At 31.9% G+C, this 25,993-nt stretch overlaps 1 pseudogene; it reads left to right on the top strand.

Moving 5' to 3' along the window:
* Positions 1-1,364: 1,364 nt before the first annotated feature.
* LOC126967324 (uncharacterized) lies at positions 1,365-4,234 on the top strand (annotated as a pseudogene).
* Positions 4,235-25,993: the final 21,759 nt, after the last annotated feature.

Here is a 25,993-nt window from a genome sequence, read left to right as displayed (position 1 = left end):
TTATAAAGCGTAGTACACAACAACGGATGCATATAATATAAAAAAATTTGGCATGTTGATACCTTATATTGCTGCTCAACATTTGAGATACTTTACATCCCGGAAAATTTAAGAGATCCCGTGGGACAGTTAAAAACTTTAGTAAGATATATAGCTTTGTACGCAACAAACTTATACACCTAATTTAGTAAAATTTACCATGTTGAGACCTTTTATTTCCAGTCAACACTTTAAATACTTTTCCTCTCAGAAAATTAAACAGTTCCCATGGGATAGTAATAATGCACAGCAACTTATAATAATAATAATAATAATGATAATAATAATAATAATAATAATAATAATAATAATAATAATAATAATAATAATAATAATAATAATAATAATAATAATAATAATAATAATAATAATAATAATAATAATAATAATAATAATAATAATAATAATAATAATAATAATAATAATAATAATAATAATAATAATAATAATAATAATAATAATAATAATAATAATAATAATAATAATAATAATAATAATAATAATAATAATAATAATAATAATAATAATAATAATAATAATAATAATAATAATAATAATAATAATAATAATAATAATAATAATAATAATAATAATAATAATAATAATAATAATAATAATAATAATAATAATAATAATAATAATAATAATAATAATAATAATAATAATAATAATAATAATAATAATAATAATAATAATAATAATAATAATAATAATAATAATAATAATAATAATAATAATAATAATAATAATAATAATAATAATAATAATAATAATAATAATAATAATAATAATAATAATAATAATAATAATAATAATAATAATAATAATAATAATAATAATAATAATAATAATAATAATAATAATAATAATAATAATAATAATAATAATAATAATAATAATAATAATAATAATAATAATAATAATAATAATAATAATAATAATAATAATAATAATAATAATAATAATAATAATAATAATAATAATAATAATAATAATAATAATAATAATAATAATAATAATAATAATAATAATAATAATAATAATAATAATAATAATAATAATAATAATAATAATAATAATAATAATAATAATAATAATAATAATAATAATAATAATAATAATAATAATAATAATAATAATAATAATAATAATAATAATAATAATAATAATAATAATAATAATAATAATAATAATAATAAAATTGTCATTAACTTCTTGACCAAACCCTATCTCGTTAAGGTAGAAGGCACAAATACATTACAAAGTCACCGCTTCCCGGGGGCGATCGCCGGGGCACACCTGGAGCTGGCGCTGGGTGTCTCAGCATGCGAACCGTCAGCGGTGAGGAGCTGAACAGGCGGGCTCCCACCGGATCATCCGAAAATACTACAGCCGAAAATGACAGACTGACTGACAGGACTACTCCAACGGAACCTTATAGTCCATGTACCATCTCATATACAACATCCATTCCCTCCTCACCCCTTTCAAGCAGATATTCACCCACACCGACCTTGGATGCGCGGGAGGCAAATACCTTTTTACTCGTGTCCACCAAAGCCGGTAAACCGAGAGTGCGCATGAAATGGAGTAAAGAAATGAACCTATTCATTATGCGCACCTATTACTACATCACGAAATTAGAGACCGACCTAACCACTTACAGAAAACAGTTGCATGAACTCTTCTTACAAAAATATCCGGACTTAAACGTTACAGAACAAAGAATTGCGGATCAAAGAAGAGTAATAGTAAAAAACAAACTCTTAAATCAGGAAACTTTAAATCAAATTAAAGAAGAAATAAAGTCACAACTAGAAATAGAAAATGAAAATCAATTCCATATTAACATTAGTGAACCAACAAACGATGTAATTCCATGTTCTTCCACTCAAACAATACCAAACACACAGCACAATCAATCATTAAATACATTCACATATAATACTCAATCATTACAAACATTCTCATATAACACTCAGACATCACATAATATGTCTACACAGACTGAATTTGTTACTATAATGATGGAAAACGACATTGATACGGTGTTAGACCATAACCCAGGTACGAACACTGAAATAGAAGAAATTTGTTATAAATTCAAAACAGCACTAATACAATATTCAGGAATGGACCCACTAGTCCGTCCAAAATTGCCTAAACTTAGATACAATTCTCACCTATTTCAACTAGTCAATATGTTTAATAGCGATATCCTGTCCCGATTTATTTCCGACGACACAAAACTAACTGACATACATACGATAGTGTATTGCGTAGCTTTAGTTATCTCTGAAGAACTTAACTATAAGGTCACAGAATATATTAGAAGCACAAGGCCCAAAGACTGTAATAAACCACCATGGCAAATAAGGTTAGAAAAGGACATAGAACAACTCAGAGCAGACTGTGGGCGACTCACCCAGTACATCAATAACAATAGATCCCGTAATATCATTAAGCATGTTAAAGCAATATTTAAAACAGGAAACACACACACTAAACATGAAAATAGCAACATTAAACCGGAAGAATTTTTAGACACTTTAAAACAAAAATGAGCACTCAAAGTTCATAGACTTAAAAGATACAAAAAGGCACAGGAAAAATGATAACACAATGTTTAGCACTAACGAAAAGAATTTCTACAGAAACTTACACAAACTAAAAACAGATACAGTAAACAATCCTAATGTGCCCACACAAGAACAACTGGAAACGTTTTGGTCAGGCATCTGGGAACAACAAGTACATCACAATGATAAAGCTGATTGGATTATAGAAGAAGAAAATAAATGGAATGCAATTGAAGAAATGGATTTCACAGAAATAACTGAGACAGACATAAATAACATTACAGCCAGATTGCAGATTGCAGATTGATTACATAAAATCATGGCCAAAAATATTACAGATATCATTATTGGTAAACAGAAAATTCCAGATTTCATTGCTACTGGAATAACCTATATGCTCCCAAAATTACAGATATCTCCACTCCCTTCACAATATAGACCAATCACATGCCTACCAACTATATATAAAATATTAACATCAGCCATAACAACAAAAATCAATAAACATATTGAACATTATAATATAATAGCGGAAGAACAAAAAGGATGCAGGCGAGGCCACATGGGATGTAAGGAACAGTTAATAATTGATTCTACTATTCACAAACATGCGACGTCAGAAAACCACACTTTATTTGACCACGAATCGAAACAACATCACAACTAGAGAAATAGCGATTAGAAAGGGTATCTATCTAGGCGATTCCTTGAGTCCTCTGTGGTTTTGCCTCGCCTTAAACCCCCTGTCACATTTGCTGCGTGATTGTCGTGCAGGATATCGCCTCAAACATGATATACAAGAAACAATAGTCTCTCATCTCATATATATGGATGATATTAAGTTATATGGAAAAAGAGAAATGGAAATGAAAAAATTAGTAGATACTACGTCACAATTTAGCAAAGACATTAATATGGAATTTGGTTTGGATAAATGTAGAACACTTCACATAAAACGAGGCAAGATACGGCCGGGCCATTATGCAGTTAATGATGTCGATATAATTAGAGCCATGGAACAAACCGAACTATATAAATACTTAGGATATAAACAACTTAGAGGATTAGATCACACAGAAATCAAAAACACTTTAACAATAGAATTTAAAAAACGAATAAATGCTCTTTGTAAAACTCAATTAACGAGCAAACACCTTATTAAGTCCCTAAATACATATGCTATCCCTATTCTAACATACTCATTTGGTATCATAAAATGGACAAAAACAGACATAGAACAAATAGAGCGGAAGATTCGCACCACACTAACTAAGCACAATAATCTGCACCCAAAATCTGCAATAGAAAGACTTACTATCAAAAGAGAATATGGAGGAAGGGGCCTCATTGATTTGAATCATCTCTGTCAAAAACAAGTCGGCAATTTAAAAGATTTTTTCCACTTAAAATCACAAACCAGCGAAATACATAAAGCCATTGTTAAAAATGATATTAACTTTACTCCACTTAATTTACAAGAAGCTCTCAAAATACTCTTAGAAACCATCCCAAATACAAAAACTAGACAGCTGGAAGCGAAAAGTGTTACATGGCCGCCATCCTCACGACCTAGAACAACCCGACATAAACACCGTCGCCTCAAACAAATGGCTTAAAATAGGTAACCTATTCCCAGAGACCGAAGGATTTATAATAGCGATACAGGACCAAGTTGTCAACACCAAAAACTACAGAAAATTCATAATCAAAGACCCCTCAATATCAAACGATAAATGCCGCAAATGCCACGTTCAACCAGAAACCATCCAACATATTACCGGAGGATGTACAACACTCACACAAACAGATTACACGCATAGACATAACCAAGTAGTCAATATCATTCACCAAAAGTTAGCACTCAAACACAAACTCATACAAAACACAAACACACCTTATTACAAATATAAACCACAAACAGTTCTAGAAAACGATACATATAAACTTTATTTTGATCGCGCGATACTTACAGACAGAACCATTCACTACAATAGACCGGATAACGCTCAAAGATAAATTAAATAAAATAACATACCTTATAGACATTGCTGTTCCAAACACTCATAACTTACAAAAAGCAATTTCTGAAAAAATCAATAAATATACAGAACTAAAGGATGAAGTGGCTAGAATCTGGAACCAAAAAAAAGTATACGTAATTCCAATAGTCCTTTCCACCACAGGTGTTATCCCAAACCATCTGTTACATAATCTTAAACTACTAGAACTAAAGGAAACTCTTTAAATCACCTTACAAAAAGCCGCCATCTTAAATACATGCCGGATAGTTAGAAAGTTCTTACAAATTGACGAACACGACATTTCACCCTAAATTTAACACACCACACGCTGCATTTACTTGGTTTCGACCCGTAAATGCAGGCAAACCAGCGAAAGGCTGAGAAAAATTATAAATAATAATAATAATAATAACAACAATAATAATAATAATAATAATAATAATAATAATAATAATAATAATAACAATAACAATAATAATAATAATAATAATAATAATAATAATAATAATAATAATAATAATAATAATAATAATAATAATAATAATAATAATAATAATAATAATAATAATAATAATAATAATAATAATAATAATAATAATAATAATAATAATAATAATAATAATAATAATAATAATAATAATAATAATAATAATAATAATAATAATAATAATAATAATAATAATAATAATAATAATAATAATAATAATAATAATAATAATAATAATAATAATAATAATAATAATAATAATAATAATAATAATAATAATAATAATAATAATAATAATAATAATAATAATAATAATAATAACAATAACGATAACGATAACGATAACGATAACGATAACGATAACGATAACGATAACGATAACGATAACGATAACGATAACGATAACGATAACGATAACGATAACGATAACGATAACGATAACGATAACGATAACGATAACGATAACAATAACGATAACGATAACGATAACGATAACGATAACGATAACGATAACGATAACGATAACGATAACGATAACGATAACGATAACGATAACGATAACGATAACGATAACGATAACGATAACGATAACGATAACGATAACGATAACGATAACGATAACGATAACGATAACGATAACGATAACGATAACGATAACGATAACGATAACGATAACGATAACGATAACGATAACGATAACGATAACGATAACGATAACGATAACGATAACGATAACGATAACGATAACGATAACGATAACGATAACGATAACGATAACGATAACGATAACGATAACGATAACGATAACGATAACGATAACGATAACGATAACGATAACGATAACGATAACGATAACGATAACGATAACGATAACGATAACGATAACGATAACGATAACGATAACGATAACGATAACGATAACGATAACGATAACGATAACGATAACGATAACGATAACGATAACGATAACGATAACGATAACGATAACGATAACGATAACGATAACGATAACGATAACGATAACGATAACGATAACGATAACGATAACGATAACGATAACGATAACGATAACGATAACGATAACGATAACGATAACGATAACGATAACGATAACGATAACGATAACGATAACAATAACAATAACAATAACAATAACAATAACAATAACAATAACAATAACAATAACAATAACAATAACAATAACAATAACAATAACAATAACAATAACAATAACAATAACAATAACAATAACAATAACAATAACAATAACAATAACAATAACAATAACAATAACAATAACAATAACAATAACAATAACAATAACAATAACAATAACAATAACAATAACAATAACAATAACAATAACAATAACAATAACAATAACAATAACAATAACAATAATAATAATAATAATAATAATAATAATAATAATAATAATAATAATAATAATAATAATAATAATAATAACAATAACAACAATAATAATAATAATAATAACAACAATAATAATAATAATAATAATAATAATAATAATAACAATAACAATAATAATAATAATAATAATAATAATAATAATAATAACGATAACGATAACGATAACGATAACGATAACGATAACGATAACGATAACGATAACGATAACGATAACGATAACGATAACGATAACGATAACGATAACGATAACGATAACGATAACGATAACGATAACGATAACGATAACGATAACGATAACGATAACGATAACGATAACAATAACAATAACAATAACAATAACAATAACAATAACAATAACAATAATAATAATAATAATAATAATAATAATAATAATAATAATAATAATAATAATAATAATAATAATAATAATAATAATAATAATAATAATAATAATAATAATAATAATAATAATAATAATAATAATAATAATAATAATAATAATAATAAAATTTATTGCCTTGAACTTAATTTAAGTACACAATATCTGCTTATTACAAACATACATTAAGACAAAAGGGAGTAGGCTCAGCTTATGCTGCTTAAATAATATTTTCATGCAGCGCTGGTTTTCAGCTATTCCCATCTCCCTAAGATTTACATCCTAGGCGGGATACATAGTAAAGAGGGCAAACTAATAACGCTTACAATGCAGATCTAAACTTTTTCTAAATGTATCAACCTCTGAATAAATTATGAGTGTATTTGTGAGTGTGAGTGTGTGTGTTGTATAAATATATGAGTGTGTGTCAATGTGTCAGTTTAAATGTAATATGAAACGAGTTGCAAATTTTATGGTTATGGTTGTGCACCTAATTTAGTAAAATTTGGCATGTTAATCCTTATATTGCCCGTCAACATCTTGGGATGAAAGATAAAAGGACACTTTTCATCCTGGAAACTTAACGAGTCCCCGTGGGGTAAAAATCTGCAATCTGCGAGCTATTCATGTTTGCTCCTCAAAGCCCGCAGGAGTTACTAAAATACATTTAATGTATATTATATAACACACTTATTATAAAAACGATAATAATAAGATTAATAATTTTATCCTAAAATTAAACCATTTATCACCATTTGATTACATTGTGATGTAAAATTATTGTTAATAAGCATTAATCGAAAACACGTGCACGTGCGCCGAGCCCTATAAATACGGCCACAGAGTCGACTTTCGAGGCATATTTTCTATAGGAATTCCACTCTCTCAACTAATAACAAGCGTCTACTATACCAGTCCTACATACGCCCGGTCATGACATACGCAAGTCCGGTATGGATTAACACAAATCAAAACAATTATCGTAAACTACAAACTGTGCAAAATAGATCCCTTAAAACCATATACCGGACCCACCCGCGTACAAATCTTAAACGACTTCATGTAAAGAAAAACATCCCAACACTAGAACAACACATACAAGTGGTATCTGATAGTTTCTACAGATGGCTACGCCGACTGAAGGACGGAATAAACCCCGCCCTCCGGTCGACTTGTAGTCGTAAGTCACTCACAGAGTACTGCTACAAATATGCATTACCACATCACAACTGGTTAGAGCTCACAGAACACTAGCGTACACACACACACACACACGCACACAGAGTTCTAGCTAGGCCTGAATAAATGTAAAACCAATATATTGTAAATTGGTTTAGTTATAAGTATTAAATAACGGCGAAAACTGGCATCCTATTTCCTCTCCCTCCTTATATTTATATATTATATATCTATGTATACATATCTATATATTTATTTACCTTAGTTTTAAGTTCTAGTCATTAGTCTTAAGTTAGGTTAAGTGATATGTTACGATTAATATTACGTTATATCATAGCAAATAGCCAGGTTTTCCCAGTTTCCTGGATTTCCCCCCCACAAACCTCATGTATTAGTTTTTAAGAATAATAAAGTTTTATCCCCCAACACGTAAATAGGGTTGTAGAAATAAGTTTTCTGATACCTACATATATAAGGCTTAATTTTAAATTGCTTTAATAAGTAGATTTAAGTAATTTTGTACATATATTTTAATATCAAATATAGAAATTTGGAATTTGAATTTTTTTTTTTACTTCCGAGGCATTCCTGTTCAAGCTGTCGTACGGTACGGACCTCTCTGGGATGTCGTTACGCTGTTTGTGGAATATACAAAGTTGATCAAATACTCTTGCAGTTTTCTTTCGATGATCCAATTATGAGTGATCACCAATAAGTCGACAATTGTGACGTCAACAGTGGTGACGTCACACCTTTAAAAAACAATATGTAGGCTCTTTTGTCGTCATCAGGAGTGGGATAAATGATTCAAGTTCACTTAATTTGGTAAGACTGATTGTTCGATGTTACTTTTGAAGGTATGTTTAATACCAAAAAAGAGTTTCGTAACTTTGATTAAGTGTTTGAATTTATAAGAAATTAAATTTTTTGAAACTAAGTACAAGCTACCGTCAATACTTACTACCGTTAAGACTTAACTTTTGCGTTAGTGCATAAGAAGATACCGTGTCCAATGAATGTTGAGCACTTATTTGTAGCAACACTTTAGAGAATTAAATTGTTCAGTGAGTTGCTATTTTGCGATTATATTTGCTGTAAATCATAGTAGTAAATTAACTGATGCGTCAAAAGTTATTACGTCTGGGATATTATTATTGCCTCAGGACATGTCATAACTTGTGAGTTTCCCGATTGTGACGAGTAATAAGATTCTAAGGTAATAGGTATCATTATGCTGAGCATGTGGGAATCTTTCATTATGATGTTTACAGTTGTTCTTTGTAATGAATTTGCTTTACATAGTGGAACAGCAGAAGATGTCACGTGTGCCTTGCGCAGTATTCGCATGATACATGGAGGCTCAAGCGATGGAAGACCACTGGTGAATGTTCTATGGCTATGAGTCTGTGTGTCGGTGACATAGTTTGTGAGATCTTTACATTTACTAAACAGGGATGGGACATATGGTCTGGTTCGACCGACCGAGAAGATGACGGAACTTGACACGATGTTAAACTACACGTTTTTATTGCATTTCATGAAATTAGTATTAATGATTTTTTTTCATGTTTAATGAATCCAACGGAGTGCCACTGGATCGGGGTGCCACAAAGTGGAAACTGCATTTTCTGTAGTAACTTAAAAGCGTGCCCGTGCACCGTGTTGTGTCATTATTGTTGCAGGAGGAAGACAAGATTGTTTTGTTGACTTTTTTTGATTTAGTCTGAATTGAATTATTGTCATTATGCAGTTGTGTTGGAGTTAGTGGAAGCTCTGGCCACGTTTGCAACTGACCGAGTCGTGCGGTAATTTATAATCAATTGGGCACCTCATTCTGGTTGCATAACCAACCAAGCACCTTCCATATCTACGAGGAAAACCTACGTGATAACCACAAATCCTTGATGTATCCACAAGAGATGCTGTCGGGACGCCTTATGGAATCGTGAGTAGACACGTACACACCACAAATCCGTATGAGTTTCTGGAGCGTGGTACCTCTGAGATAACCATGTCATAAACTCATAATTAGAGCAGATACAATTTGTCTCTTACACTACATCATTTGGACAAATCATTGAATAGTTATGAATATGACGATAAACAACCGAGTGCGCGATATTATGGTGCGGTATGGTGACGGCCGCGCAGGCGATCGTACGACTGCGGGCGGGAAAGTTATTAATTTCAAACGCACGCAGTTCCTATTAAAAGTTAAATTTTCAATGACTCAACTAATCGCAGGGAGGTGGCAGGCATACGTGGCTTACTCACACGTTTCTAAATAGCAAAATCTGCATATTAATGCTGACCGAAATAAATCGTTACACATATTCATTTTTTGAGGTAGCTAAAATTATTTCTTGTTGTTTGTTATTGTCTTGTTGATTGTTGACTAAAGAGGCCTAAAACATTCATATACCTAAACAATTTGGTTTTTTTTAAAACTGATAATTAACTTCTGGGATTAATTACACAAATTATTCATCTAGACCAGATCAGATCCTGTAGATAAAACTACAACCTGAGAGTTGAACAAAGACATTAAAATTTATGAACTTTATGTCACTCGAACGGTTGGCTCAGTGAAAGAGCGCTCGCATGGAACTCGAGAGGTCGCGGGTTCGAGTCCCGTACCGTGTATTTATTGTTTTTAACGAAACAGCAATCTTGTGAATGGATGTTTGAAAATGAGAATAGAAAGAGACAAAAGTGCGGCAGGAGAAACGTTGGCAAAAAAATTATCGCATTTTTTTCTCGTCCCATCTGCACAATTCTACTTGAAGATCAAAAGAGTATTAATGGCGAGTGGTATTGTACCATTTCTTTACCCAGGGTGTTAAAAAAAGTTCGCGACAGACGACCAAATAGCCGCGTTCTCCTACATATTGACAACCCTTCTTCACACACGGCCACAACTAAGCCATTTTTAGCTTCCGAAAAAGTACAACCCATCCTGCACATAGCCCCGACCTAGCACCCTGTGATTTCTGTATTTTCTCCAAAATCAAAGATTGATGAGAGGTTTCACTTATACCAATTCCGAAGAGGCAGTGATGCATAGAAAACATGCCTTCAGAGCTGTGGTCCTCCTGTTTTAAAAAATGGTTCGATCGCATGAAAAAATGTTTAAAATGGAAAGGAGGGTATTTTGAAAAGCAATAAACATAATGTTTTGGTTATAACATATAGTTTTTTTAAGTTAAGTGACCTACGTATTAAGTAATCATTCCCTCAAATTAAACATGTAGGTATATATATTTCAAACAAGTTATTCCAAAATGTAAATAATTTAGTACTACCTATTGAATAATTTGTCGACAAGCTTCGGTAAAAACACTTGAATATTTACGTTCAGTCAAACGGTTGAATTCCGCGTGGCTCGTGGTGAGAGCATGAAATTAATTAAATTAACAATTTCGAAGCTCAATCAAAAGATAGTTCAATACTCATGTAACTGAAATTGTATTTTGGCTCAATTCAAAAGTAAGAATGGTTTCAGTTCATGTAGATATATACCTCTTTCGTACCATAATCATCAGCCGAAAGGCCTCCCCCACAGATTTCCACGACGATCGGTCCCGCGCTGCCCTCATCCAACGAATTCCCGCGATCTTGACCAGATCGTCGGTGCATCTTGTCTTCAACACACAAACTACGTCTTCCGGTACGTGGTCGCCATTCGAGGACTTTTCTGTCATCTGCCTCTATTGATGTAGATATCAACGCATTGTAATGAGCAGAATAAGTGAATGCTGCTTTTTTGTTGATATAAATAATTGTAAAGATTTATTTATTAACTCACATCTTGTTATTTCTATACCGGGAAGTTGATACACGCTTGAAACTTTCGAGACCCAACCCCCATATGTAAAGAATGCATACGACGAATCTGGTTTCATAGTAGCAAACTTGAGTTATGATACCTTAGTGATTACTGCTACACATATTGCCAATATTAAGTCACTAGCTAACCCGGCAAACGTTTCTTTACCATATAAATTATTTTTAGTGTTCATCCGTTTTTCCTTTTTCATATTTTTTAAATCCGACTACCACGAAATAGTAGATTGTTAACCAAGGGTCGAAAGAATCAATTCCCGAGGTACCTATTTAGACGCCCGAGCGCAGCAAGGGCGGCTATAGTTTTGATAGGATATAGTTGATTTTTTTTACCCGTGTTAAACACTTTACTTTTCATTTCGAATATGAGGAAAATAAAACTAGTTGTTTATCTAAACTATTTATTGATAATATATGATAATATTACCTAGTAGTACCTATTTAAAATTAATTGTCAAATTAGGACAATTTATGTCGCCTTTTTAAATTTTAAATATGGAACTAACCGCGTAATTGTTGCGGCTTATTCCGCTCAAAGAAGTTTGTGTTAAGTTCACACTGGCTGTTTAGAAAGTCACATGGCCGCAGCATTTTTTTTTAATTAGTTGTTTTTTCATTTTTGGGATAGTGACAGCCTTTGACACTCAATAAAAATGTGGCTTTGTGTTCACTATTTTGTCGATAATAACTTTCATTTCCATTATACATTATATGTATATTAGTAACTCCTACCGTTTTTGCGGCACACGCATAAATAGCATACAGATTGCAGATTTTTTTCTACTTACTGACACTGATCGTATTCTGTAGGATAATTCTCACTATATCTTCATAAATTATAGCCTATGTGTTATTCTGGTGTGAAAGCTATATTATTGTGAAATTTCATTATATTCCATTCAGAAGTTTTTGCGTGAAAACGTAACAAACATACATCCATATATTCTTACAAACTCGCACGTTTCTAATATTAGTAGGACATGTAGTAGGATACTCATAATTGCCTTTCATACAAAGAGCTCTGTCTAGGCTCTGTCTAGGGAGTTCAATAGCAATGATTTAATTTTACAAAATGGTTCTCCACAAAGCCTTTATTAACACAAAGCGACTGTCTAGCTGTCTAAGACATGGATTTGCGGGTAACAACCGTATCAGCTGAGTACTTCTATTATTTCGAATCGATTCGAATGGAATATAGCTCAATATTCATTTTGCTGATGAATATAATATATGTATAGAAACTGTATAGTTTTGATAGCACGATATAGCTTACTTCTCTCTCACCAATCTTACAATTTTATAGGTTCTTAGCTGTTAAATGAAACTTTAAACTAAACTGTACGTACCTACGTAAAGCTAAATCTGGAAACTGGAAACCACCTCGTAGTTCGGCATCCACAGGTGGTGTAAAATTTAAAACTACTGTATGTCACAAATAAATTATTTAATGCGGTTCTCCGTCTTTCGGAACGATTGAACGGCTGCGCGAAAACCGAATTTTTTCGGCCTTTAATTATATTATATAATAAATACATAAATATTAATAGTTTTTGAGTTATACCAAAAGAACAAAATAGAAACATCTTTTCATCTTAATTATTTATTAACAATTGCAATTTTATGTGCTAAAATATCCTCCAGATAATTTTTCTACATTTCATTTGAAATTTAATGATTTATCGATATTTTAGGACCTTTACTAAATTGCTCTTGCATGCCTGCATGTTATAGGTACCTTTTTAAATCATATATAATGTAAATTATATTTTACGATTTAAGAACTTTATTTCTCAGAAGAATATTACAATATTCACTTATAGAGAAAATAATATATTCTAATTACTATATAATATGTGAGCCGTGAGAATATAACAATATCTTAGGTAAGATATCGATTATTTTTCTTGTTTAACTATAAATATTAACAAAGTAAGTAAAGTGGCAAAAAACAGTAAACACACACTAGATGAAACACCTCAAAAGTAAACTTTACAAATTATAATCTAAAGAACATTCATAAATAAGTTACCTACACTACACTAATGAATATCAACTAAAGACACAATACTGAATACAATAATACAAAAACTTTAGTGAATTACGCGATCGAGCGGCGCAATGCGCATGCGCAGACCGTCACTCGCAATTTGTAAATATTATAAAGCTGTGACTACACTGTAGCAACAATTATTCGTTAATTTATTTTTAAACAGTACTTAAATATTTTTTATTTATATTTTTAAATATTAAATATATTTTTTTATTTTCAAATAATTTAACTAATATTATACACATTACTATTTAAACTACCTAAAATCTAAATGTAAAGTCTTTAAAAATATGTTTGTAATTTTACTTTTTATAATGCGAGAAATGAAAGGCTTTTTGTTTTTATTTTATTATTATTACTTATTTATTAAGAACTAACACGTTTTTAAACATGATCACTAGCCTTAACAGAGTGTACCGAGCGAACATTCCGATACGGAGTTGATGTTGTACATATTCACAAGCATGACGCATGGACGGATCCCTCGAGAAGGGAACGACCCGCCCCAAGTCACCGCCACAAGCAGTGGCATTAAGCGAGCATGACGCTGCCTGTCACGAGAGCTCTACGAAATAACAAAAGATAATGTAAATCTAATTTCTCAAAATCTCAAGATGACAGTTACTTATAAAAAATAAACTGAACAAATATTAGTTCAATGTCGTGGTTGTCATAATATGATTTATTTCCTTGTAATGCTATGCAAGGGTACAATATGTTGTTTTGTATACAATATTACTTACTCTGTGATGATAAAAGCTCCATTGTGTTTATTTCATACAAATTTTCACACATCTCACGTCGTATATCGCATTTCTTGCGGCTTTGTCGAGTTAATCTGTATCAATCGTGAGTTATATGAGGGCGGATTTGTTCTGGCAATAAAATTATTCTGACATAATCGTAAACATTGATAAAATAGCAAAATATTAGATTTATGTTGGATGTGAGTACACGTATATTCTTAATTTTGAACTTGACTCTCATTTTCACATTCATATTTTTAACCGACTTCAAAAAAGGAGGAGGTTCTCAATTCGTCGGTGTGTATCTTTTTATGTTTGTTACCTCAAAATTTTCGACTGCGTGAACCGATTTTGATAATTCTCTCAAGCACAACTCACGTATGTATGTAGGTACAAACCTATCTTGGATGACACCGACTCCAAAAATAACAATAATCGTAACTAGAATTAGATTAATTTATTGGCTTCTATAAAAATACGCAATTATTTTTATTCGTTTTAGTGCAAAGTATTAAATCTGTTGTTTTGGAAAAGTTGAAGTCTATTGTTTTTTGGTAATATGTTATTTTTTTGATAGTATAGTAATCATTACTTTTTAAAAGAAATTATTATTATTCATTTTTAAATTGGTTTCGTTAATTAATATAATATTTTTCTTGCTTTACAGTTTGTTTTGTGCTATTTTCAACACATTTAAAATTATCGAAGCGCATTACCCATTCAATATCTGCAATACTTTAGAAATTCAAATAAAAAAAAAAACAACTTATGAATGTCAAACTTTCTTTTTTCTATTCATATTCACCACAACTTTGAGATAAATATAATGAGAAAAATAGCAAAACATTGCCACTCCTTAAAATCAACTGTTACAGCTACATCGTTTTACAAATCATTTAAATTTTATCAATATATGTAAAGTGATGCAACAAAAATACTCAAACGTCAAAATATACTCAATGCTTTACACGAGTAAGTCAAAAAAGTAAATGTAAAATAATAAGTAAAAACACAAGAATTATTGAGTACCGTGGATGCATCAATCCGCACACACCGTAATTAAATAAAGGTATTATGCGAGCATTTTATCATAATGTACAAAGTTTTAATATATTGGTTAAAAACAGTCAAAATTTTAAAATCTTTAGACCCAAGCAACATTCTTGGTCGCGCTATTAATTTCCCGAACAGTTCTTTTCTGCAGCACAAAAATAGAATCAATATTAGCAGTATTACCTCATAATAATAAATGGTATGACAAAATGCTGCGAAAGTAACTAAAATAAGCCAATCTTACAGTTTTAATGTTTGTTGGGGAACGAATATTTCTTACTGCGTCTGCAGTCCCATTAGTCTGCTCGGTAAGTTGCCTATATGAGGGCAACGTTGGAGTTCAGCTTCAACATTATTCTAACTCAAACAGCGGTTTCAACTATATCTAATTTCTTATCATTTATCAACTATGTTTCCTTCACCTATATAAGGGAACTTATATATCACGAATAGAAAAGGTCCTAAAATCGAGCCCTATGGAACCCCCGGAATCTGGAGGACTGCTTTTCATTGACGTCCACCTTTTGTAGTATACAGTTTAAATAGGATGTCATTATGGCCAATGCTCTATTTTTAATACCGTAAAAAATAAAATAATAACACAATCGAAAGCCTTGAATAAATCACAGAAGATGCTGAGCGCATCAAGAGACTCTTTCCAGGCTTCAAATATATTATATATCAAGTCTACAACAACTGAAGGACCCTGGGTAAAACTAGTAACTGTTTGGATTGTAGTGAAATATTATTGCAAAAATAAAAGAACATATTTTGATTTAATATTAACTTTTCAGAAATCACTACTCATCATGATGAAGGACCTGCGAATGGTCCGAAACTAGTCGGAACCAACATCGATGAATTCTGAGTCAAGCCGATTTAAATAGATTTATGTCTTACGAAAATTTTAATAATTTGAAATATATCAACTTTCGTTTGCTAAGAGGCATCCATTAATTAAGTGAGATGTTTAGATGGCCAAGGGGATCGAGCGAAATCTCACCAAATTTCACATGATGGAGAGTGGAGTTTCGGCAAATATCACGTAATTTATTTTTGCGATTGTGAGAAAACTAACTAAAATTATGTGAAAAAAGAGTGAGTGTCTTAAAGAATAACGCTAATTATTTCTATAAATGAATCTTATGAAATCAAGCTTAAGAAGAAAAATTTTCAATAACGCACTCGGAAAAACCTCATATTAGATTAGGGATGGGGAGGGGGCGAGCATTACCTTAAGAAATCTCACCAAAAGAAGTGGGAGAATTACAAAATCGTTAAAATAATATATACCTCTCGTAATTTATGAATGCACCCTAAATAGACTTTCAATTATTAAGGGATCAAAAGCTATTCCAAAAGGCACAGAAATATTACAGCTAGATATACCAAAGCACTTTACTGATGAAAAAATACGACAAGCATAATGATGAAGTGTATGCAAAATGGCAAATCAATAGCCTGCGTTAGCAGTGCTGTAAAATACAGCTCAAAGTGTCACACACCTTAATTTTTTAAAAGGGTTGAGGCTCCAGGTAAAATGTATCAATAAGCCCTTTTAAATCTCACATCACGTTGTGAAACCTCTTTTCAGACTTATAATAGATGACTCTAGACTAGACTTCATCTAGCTCAGACCGGAACCTGTTGGAGAACAAATTATGATCAGTTTTAGAGTACATCATACATGGCCTGCTCTAAACCACATGCCAATATTAAGCCTCTTCAGGAATCTCTAGAGAAATCAATGGGTATCCTTCTCATACAGTGCGTGTTTCGATATATCGTATATCAGTCCATAGATTTCTGGCCAGACATATTAAAGGTCTGGATCAAAGTAAAATGGCCAATTCGATATTTTATTCACTGTCGAGACTTAATATTTATATTATATAATTTTCATTTGTCTATCCCGATTCTGTAAAAGATAGAAGTGTTTGGTAATTATTGTTAAATATCCCTAATTGTGAAAAAGGCCAGAAATTCTATACTTTATACGTATTAATTGTTCATGCATTTATATTTTGGAAGAATGTATTTTACTATAAGATTTCTCTTGTACTTGTACTTCTCGGATCCAAATATTACCTAAGTAATATAATATAATAAGTACCCATGCTATAATGACACTAACTACAGTACAGTACACTAACCTACCTTCTACTGTCAGTAATTAGCTGTCAATAATCTGAAGCTGTTCCAATATACCCGATAAGTCATTCTTACCGCCTAATATTGGGACGCGTGAAGTGCAATTTCCATACAAACTTTACATCGCTGGTGAGCTATACGTCGTCCCATTGACAGACAGTGTGCACGGTAACTCACCTTGAGTTACCGTCGATAAGTTTATTGGGACAGAAAAGTCAACGATAGTTACGATTTTTATCTCAAGTAAGAGGTAGACTGAATATTGGGAACGGCCGTAAGCGTACCTCAAAAGAAACAAGTGATACACTTCGTTCATCATTTCCCTCAGCTGATTATGATAGAATTCGTTTATCCTGTTAATTCGTCTGTTCGTTTGTCCTGATGTTCTTAAGGATTAGTAAAAAATACAGACAACGATAGGCTTAAAAAGAGCAACGATCAAAATTAGTCCTATATAAATATTTAAGTAATTTTATTGCTACCACCACGTATGAAAAACGTTGTTTATTTTACATAATATGGAAGATCTCTGAACCAATTTATATTTAAAACACGAAAGAATTCCCGGCTGGAATGGATACAATACATCAGGGAGCCGGATGCTGCACTTAACGTCATTAGCGGCCCTTTCCGCACCGTCTGGAATTACCTTGACTATAACATTACCATAGAATTGAATCCATAAGGGTAATTTTACCTATCTCGTATTTTCAACCAATATTTTTGCTAAAGAGTAATTGATTTATATTGAAACAAAGCCTCGCTGGTGTTCAATATACAAAACATAAGCTTTAGACTATACTATAGAAGTGAAAACTTTAGAACGAGGTTAACAATACGAATTACAATATTTTCTGGAGATAAACTACCCTGGTATTTTGCTCTGACTGATCACACTCCCTCCAGGTTTAAGCCGACTTTACCCGTACTAGCATTACATACCCGCTTGACTGATTACTCTCATTCCGTTCTCCGTTCTCAAATTTCCACAACATTAAGTGCTCATACAATTCTACTTAATTGCAATCAAAATAAGTGCTACCTATTTCTGATTTGTGCGGACATTATTTTAACAAAGAAAAATCAATCTATAATATCTACACCTACTCTAACAATTTTAACTCGAGTCAGCCTCGAAATATGTGTGATGTTCTGTTAAACTTTGCTAATAATTGAAACTAAAATGCCGGCTTGTGTAGTAAAACTTTATAAAAATAATACAACAATATATAAGAAAGACACTGGGATCACATATAATCAGTAAGTATTTTGTATTTTATTAATTTCAATGTAAAATAACACGACGCGTATGTGACAAAATTTGAAACATTGTTCTTACGTAGTGCGGTATTTAGTTGGAGCGCAGCGGAGACCTCCTTAATCTAAGTAAATACGTCCTTATAGCAATTTTCTGTACACGTATTGTAACTCATTCAATAATCAAAAGTAGAAACTTAATAAACGTCTTCAAACTCAATCTTCAAGATTTCTTACAGCTGTGGTCTCATTGCGACTGTTGGATATCATTTTCTGAGAGAAATGATTGTCGTCAAATACAGTTTCGTCGTTCGATATTAATCATTATTATGTTTTACTATGGTCACGTTTAATGAATTCGTAACATAGTTCAATGCTATATACTTAGATTAAGGATTGGTCTCCGCTGTGCTCCAACGATACCGCATGCGTAGTCGCAAGGTGCGTTAACTTTGTTCTGTGAAACTTTGCTAATAATTGAAACTAAAATGCCAATGTATCGTAGAAAAACCTTGTAAAAATAATACTACAAGAAATGAGAAAGTCAGTAAGTACACGAAACGTATCTTACAAAAATTCAAAGATACCATTGAGTGTCAAGATGTTACGCACACAAGCATATAATAATTGCCGTAATAAAAAAGCTATTGTTCTTAGGCAGTGTGTGTGTATGTGGTATTCCCAGTATGCTTAAAACATAAGTACTTATTAGCCATTAACAATCATGGCAATCAAGAACATAACCCAATTATGCACAACCACGATACTCGGTTGATGTCCGCTGGTAAGTTCGAGGTTCCTAGAATCAATAACTACTACGGAGATAGAACTTTAAAAAAACGCCTACTTTATCTATTAAACAGCTTGCCTGAGGACATCCGAGTAGAAACCAGTAAAAGAAAATTTAAAACTAAACTTAATAAATATTTATTGTCAACACAAAACTTAAAATTAAAATTAGATTTTTTATAATATTTTTATCAATATTTGTTATTTACACTTGTATAAAATCAATGTTCTAATAAGCATTAATGTATTACAAGAGACTTGATCCTGCAGACAAACTGTCCAAACAGTTTTGCGGGACTATGTCAGCTTTTAAGATTCTTTCTGTAAATGATTACTAGTATAAATAAATAATAAATAATCTAGTTGTAGCGCAACGGAGACCAATCCTTAACCTACAGCGATATATGATAGACTACTATTTTTATGAGAAATAATGACAAGGAACAAAAGCGTAAGGCTGCTATTCCAAGCAATCGCCAAAATAGCGCATAATTGAAGCCATTTCATGACGGCTTATATAAAGCTTATATTTTTACAAAAAAATATTATATATCTACAGAATACGCGAAGAAAATTGAATTAATTTTTTCTTTACATTTCTATATTTTATAGACAGTGCGAAAAAAGATCAACTGTAATAGTTAGGGGCATATTACCCCTAATTTTACAGTTGAAGCCACGGTAATCATTCAATCTAGATAAATATTGTACGAAAATTTATTGATTGTACACCAATACTATTTGATATAGTTTTGTTAGTCTTGTTAAGAAAAGTGTATTGTTTGCAATAAATAAAAAATGCTTCTAATTCTGAATTAAAACTATGGCGATCTTGTGCGAGAGAGGTCACTTAGCTCCGCTCGATTCCTCAAGGCCATTGTCTCGGTCTCCTTTCGTTATGGTAACTCGCCCTGCCCATATAACAATACTCTCCGCTCAGGATTCTTGATGGAACCAAATATATTGAGCAGAAATTACGCTCATATCTTTGAGAATTTCTTTATTTTCTAAGTGTATGTAATTGGATTGTTCCACCAAATCGCACCCAAAAATGATATAAAATCACTTATTGAAACACTATGTTATGTTTTTTTTTAAAGTGATAACCCTCACTTCTAGGATTAATACACAAATAAAACTTGAAAAATAAAATTTTATGAACGATGCGGGACTCGGACCCACGACCTCCGGCGTTCCGTGCCGGTACTCTAGCCAACTGAGCCAACCCTTCGAGTAACGGATCGTTATAAAATCTTGTTTGCTTTGTTCAACTCTCAGGTTGTGGCTTCATCTACAGGATCTACTTATAGTTGATAACCTTCTCAACCAATGCAAATATTGGGGTTCGTGGGTTCGAGTCCCCATCGTTCATAAAATTTTGTTTGTCAAATTTTATTTATGCACTTATTGAGAGTCAAAGGTCCACCCATTTGAAATCGTATTCCTCAAACCTGAGAAGAAATGGCGCAACAAATTCAGCGGGATTCTTTTTAAAAAAAATATGGTTACAATGTAAAATCGTACAATAAAATTTAATATTTCATAGACTATGGGCGGTCGTTCTATTTCCAATCAGTGGTATCATTAAAAATGTCATTTATGTTATAGTAACCTTTACCACACTATCGTTTTTTAACAATTCTTTAATTTCGTAATACATTTGTTTTGAACATTATCAAGGATCTTGTTGCAAAAGCATATACAAGTCACCTATAAAAGCACTGATTTGAAATATTTAACTTATTTATTTTACATTACATTAACAGAAAAATATGTAAGATGAGAAATACAAAACAATTATGATCATAATCGCCTGCTGTTTGCTGTGATGGATCCGAAATTGAGATAAAGTGACGTAGGTCGGGGTAGGTACATACTCGTACACGGAGCAGTGAGTCGGAAAACCGAAATAGCGTGCACGCTACATTGAGCTTTGATGAAATTTGGCGTCTGCCTTTAGGCTACACGATATAAGTAATATTGATATTTTAAGGTTGCAGTCTGCAACAATATTTTCCAAATTGTTTGAGGTTTTTTACTTTTCATAGGATTTTACGCCCAAGTCTTAGATAAAGGATTAGTCTCCGCTGCTCTCAAACTAGATAACGTAAGAACAATAGTTTGGCAACTATTAGGTGCTTGTGTGCGTGGCATCTTGTCACTCAATGCCATCTTTAAAATTTTGTGACTTAAATACGCTTCGTGTTATTTTACATTGAATTTAATAAAATACAAAATAATTACTGATGATATTATGTGATCCCAGTGTCTTTATTATTTCTTCTAGTGTATTTTTACAAGTCCTTACTATGCAACCTTTAAGTTTCAATTATTAGCAGTTTAACAGAACATGTGGCACGTCAACGTCACATATTGTTCCAGACTGGCTCGAGTTAGTATTATTTGCCGCAATTTGCGACTACGGATGCGGTACCTGCGGGGCAGGACTGGACCCCAGCGGAGTCCAATCCTTAAACCAAGCGTGAGAGATAATAATATTTAATTTTTGGATTCTAGTAGGTATTAATATGAGAGAGTGGACAAATGGGTCGTAGGTACCTGATGATAACTTACCGCCGACACTCGTAAGTAGGTTTTTTTTATTTATTTATTCAATGAACAAAATTATCTTAATATATATAATAATAAAGACATACCCGCAAAACCTCTAAGGTTTATGTGCGAGCGGTAAGTTCGCATTACAATAATTGTTTTAATTACTTATGACATAATATAACATAATATAGTAATATTATTAAAAATATACTTCATAGGTATTCCTGGTTATTACCTTCTAGATAGTATTTTTTTAGCTTTACTTTCAAATTTTCTTTTGCAGATATATATCTATTAGATCATTAGGTAATGTATTTAATATCCTTGTTAATACATACTTACAGGTTCTTTTACCATATATATTGTTATATTCAGGTAGGCTAGTTTCCTCATATTTTGTTTTCTTTCATATTTCTTAACATTACTATATGTATTATTATATTCTACAACTAAAATAGCGAATCTTATTTTAGGTACTCTAATGCATCGCCAATTGTAAGTATAATAAATACATGATAATACAGGACTATTAACTTTTACTTTTCATGTTGAATATGAGGTATTAATAAAAGACAAAAACCTCTAAATATCTTTAAAACTCTTTTACTCATAATCCTGCCTCGATGCTTTTGCTAAACATCACAAATCTTTTGCCAAATAAAGCAGACTGGGGCGTGTTAGAGGGGCTTCCGCCGTAAATGTCAAATTCATAATTGTTAACTTGTCAATAGTGAAACTTTTTAGTCATCGGCACACTATTAAACTTCTTGATATCAAATGTACCCGATGAAATGATCTGTTATGACTGCGCGTTTCATACTAAACTAAATTTTGTTTTAGGCAGTCCCGTCTCTTATTACGTAGTATTTACATCCTCTTTGTGCCACGCAACTATTGCCGCGGGAGGGCGTCTCTGTCTATAGATTTCTTGCATATGGCTGCCGCGCGCGGCAAGCGGCAATTTTGTATTGCAAATAACATTTATTTATTTTACAGTGTGTTAGTTTAATACATAAATATGAAACAATAAATGAGAAAACCCAATGAAGAATCATATGAACATGACATTCCAAATTCAAATGTAATATTTTGTTTATTTTTAATTGTAACAGTATTTATAGCCAGACTAAGTATATATAGAGGTTTTTGTTTGTGCCCGCATCACGGAAAAGTTATTATATATTTTTTTATATATAAATACCTAATAAAATGCTCGCATAATGCCTTTATTTTATTAACGGAATGTGTGGATTGATGCATCTTCTGTATTGTACTCAATAACTGTAACCATAGTATGACTGTAACCATGTTTTTACTTATTATATTACATTTTTTTTACTTACTCGTGTATGGCATTTAGTAATTGACATTTGTGTATTTTGTTGCATCACTTTGCATATTATATTGTACCTAATTGAAATGATTTGTAAAATTAATTTGAAAAAAAGAATCTGTCTGAATATCATTCAGTTTTGAAAAGAGCAACCTTAGAGTTTCCTGCTCGTTCTTCTATAAGGAAATCTGCCTTCCACGAGTAAGTAAGAGCTGTAAGAAAAAAAAGTCATATTTCAAGTGTAATGCAATTTACCTACGAAATAACAATATTTTTTGTTTGTTTGTTTGTCTTCTAAGTTTGGAAGTTTGAAGACACTTAGCCCTAATCTAAAAAAAATACTACAATATCTTTATTTAAAGTTATCAATGCGCGCGACAAGGCCGAGCTACGGGCAGGCTGAGCAAGTATCGAGCTCTCTGACTTCAGCTTCTTCGACTTATACAAAAAAGAAAACGGCTGCTTTCAGGCTGTCCAGAGCAAGAAGAGTTGTAGAGAAAGCCTTTGGCATTTTAAGTTCTGCGTTCAGAAAATTGAGAAAACCCTTACTATTAGAACCAGAAAAAGATTCCGTTGTTCGTCGAACAAGATACGCAAAACACAACCGTCTTGAGTACGCGCGGCAAACGTACTGAGGCGCTTTTACCATGGGCAAAAACCGACAACGTTCGGCTTAGGCCGCGGCACGATTGGGCGAGGTGGCGCGTACGTTTGCCTTGGGTGAGGCACGTCTTGACCGATCGAGGATTTGCCTCGCACGGCTGCCTCGCGAGGCTCCTTGCGACTAGCTCAGTCAGTACCATAGATAGATACATCACTATATACTAGAGATAGATGTGCAACTCATGTTTTTATTTTGTTAAAATCAGTGTACCCAGGCCAAGAGATGGCGCTGCGTTATTTTTATGTGTATGTTAAATTATCGCCATCGTGGTGAAGTTGCAGCGTACCTAATAGAATAGGTGGCAGCACTTTCAATGCAAATTTTTTTCATGTGCCAATGTAGGGAAGTTGCACCCCCTGGTCAGTACGCGGCTATCGATTAAGTTATGTGCATTGCGAATGTATGGGTAAGTAATCACCAACATATATAAGTGGGACGTTCCATTGCACAGGAAGCCGGCTAGATTACCGGGTATCACAACACCGCCTATTTCTGCCGTGAAGCAGTAATGTGTAAGATTGTTGTTTCGGTCTGAAGGGCGCCGTAGCTAGTGAAATTACAAATGAGACTTAACATCTTCAATCATCAGACATATCTCAAGGTGACGAGCCCAATTGTAGTGCCGCTCAGAATTTTTGAGTTTTTTAAGAATCCTGATCGGCACTAATGTGTAAGGCTTATCAATTACCATCAGCTGAACGTCCTGCTCGTCTGGTCCCTTATTTTCATATAAAAATATCATAAATCATAATTCTTTTCGAAACACGCCCATCTTATTATTCCGATCGGTTCAGTAGTTTTTGCAGTATATCCGAAGGAACAAAAACCAGCCATACATTTATTAGTACAATATAGAATATTGACATAGACTCTGACGTCACACAAACCCCGCGCAAACTGGCGCGTTTGAATAGTCGAAATACATTGCCTATATAAGAATATTCTAATCAATTATTTTAAAACATTTATTTTAAAAAATAATATTATTTAAAAAAATCATGCATATTTTATCTAAACAGAAGCCAAAATACAAACATAGCGTTAGACACAATATACGGACTTCAATAAGAATTTTTATTTTTACAAATATTCTGACTAAAGAGAGGCTCGTGAAAGCTATCCGCCTTATACGTAGGATCAACATGGACACAGTCTCGTTACTTTGACAAAGGTCTACTTCACTAGGACGAGTATTGTGAAGAGCGGTAAGCTTGGCTCATTAATTGTGATATGAAATAAATCTACCTAGTCTTGCCATAAATACTGAAACAAAGAACAAACAAAATTTTCTTTAGCAAATAACAGTTATTACTTTTACAGTGTCTTAGTGTCTCTGTCTCATAATTATGAAACAATAAATGAGAAAACTCAATGAAGAATCATAAAAAAATGACAGATTCCAAATTCAAATGTAATATTCTGTTCATTTTTAA

The sequence above is a fragment of the Leptidea sinapis genome, chromosome 12 (assembly GCF_905404315.1).
Source record: "Leptidea sinapis chromosome 12, ilLepSina1.1, whole genome shotgun sequence".
Classification (NCBI taxonomy): Eukaryota; Metazoa; Arthropoda; class Insecta; order Lepidoptera; family Pieridae; genus Leptidea; species Leptidea sinapis.
The sequence above is the reverse complement of the archived record's forward strand: the minus strand, read 5'-3'. Positions and strand labels throughout refer to the sequence as shown.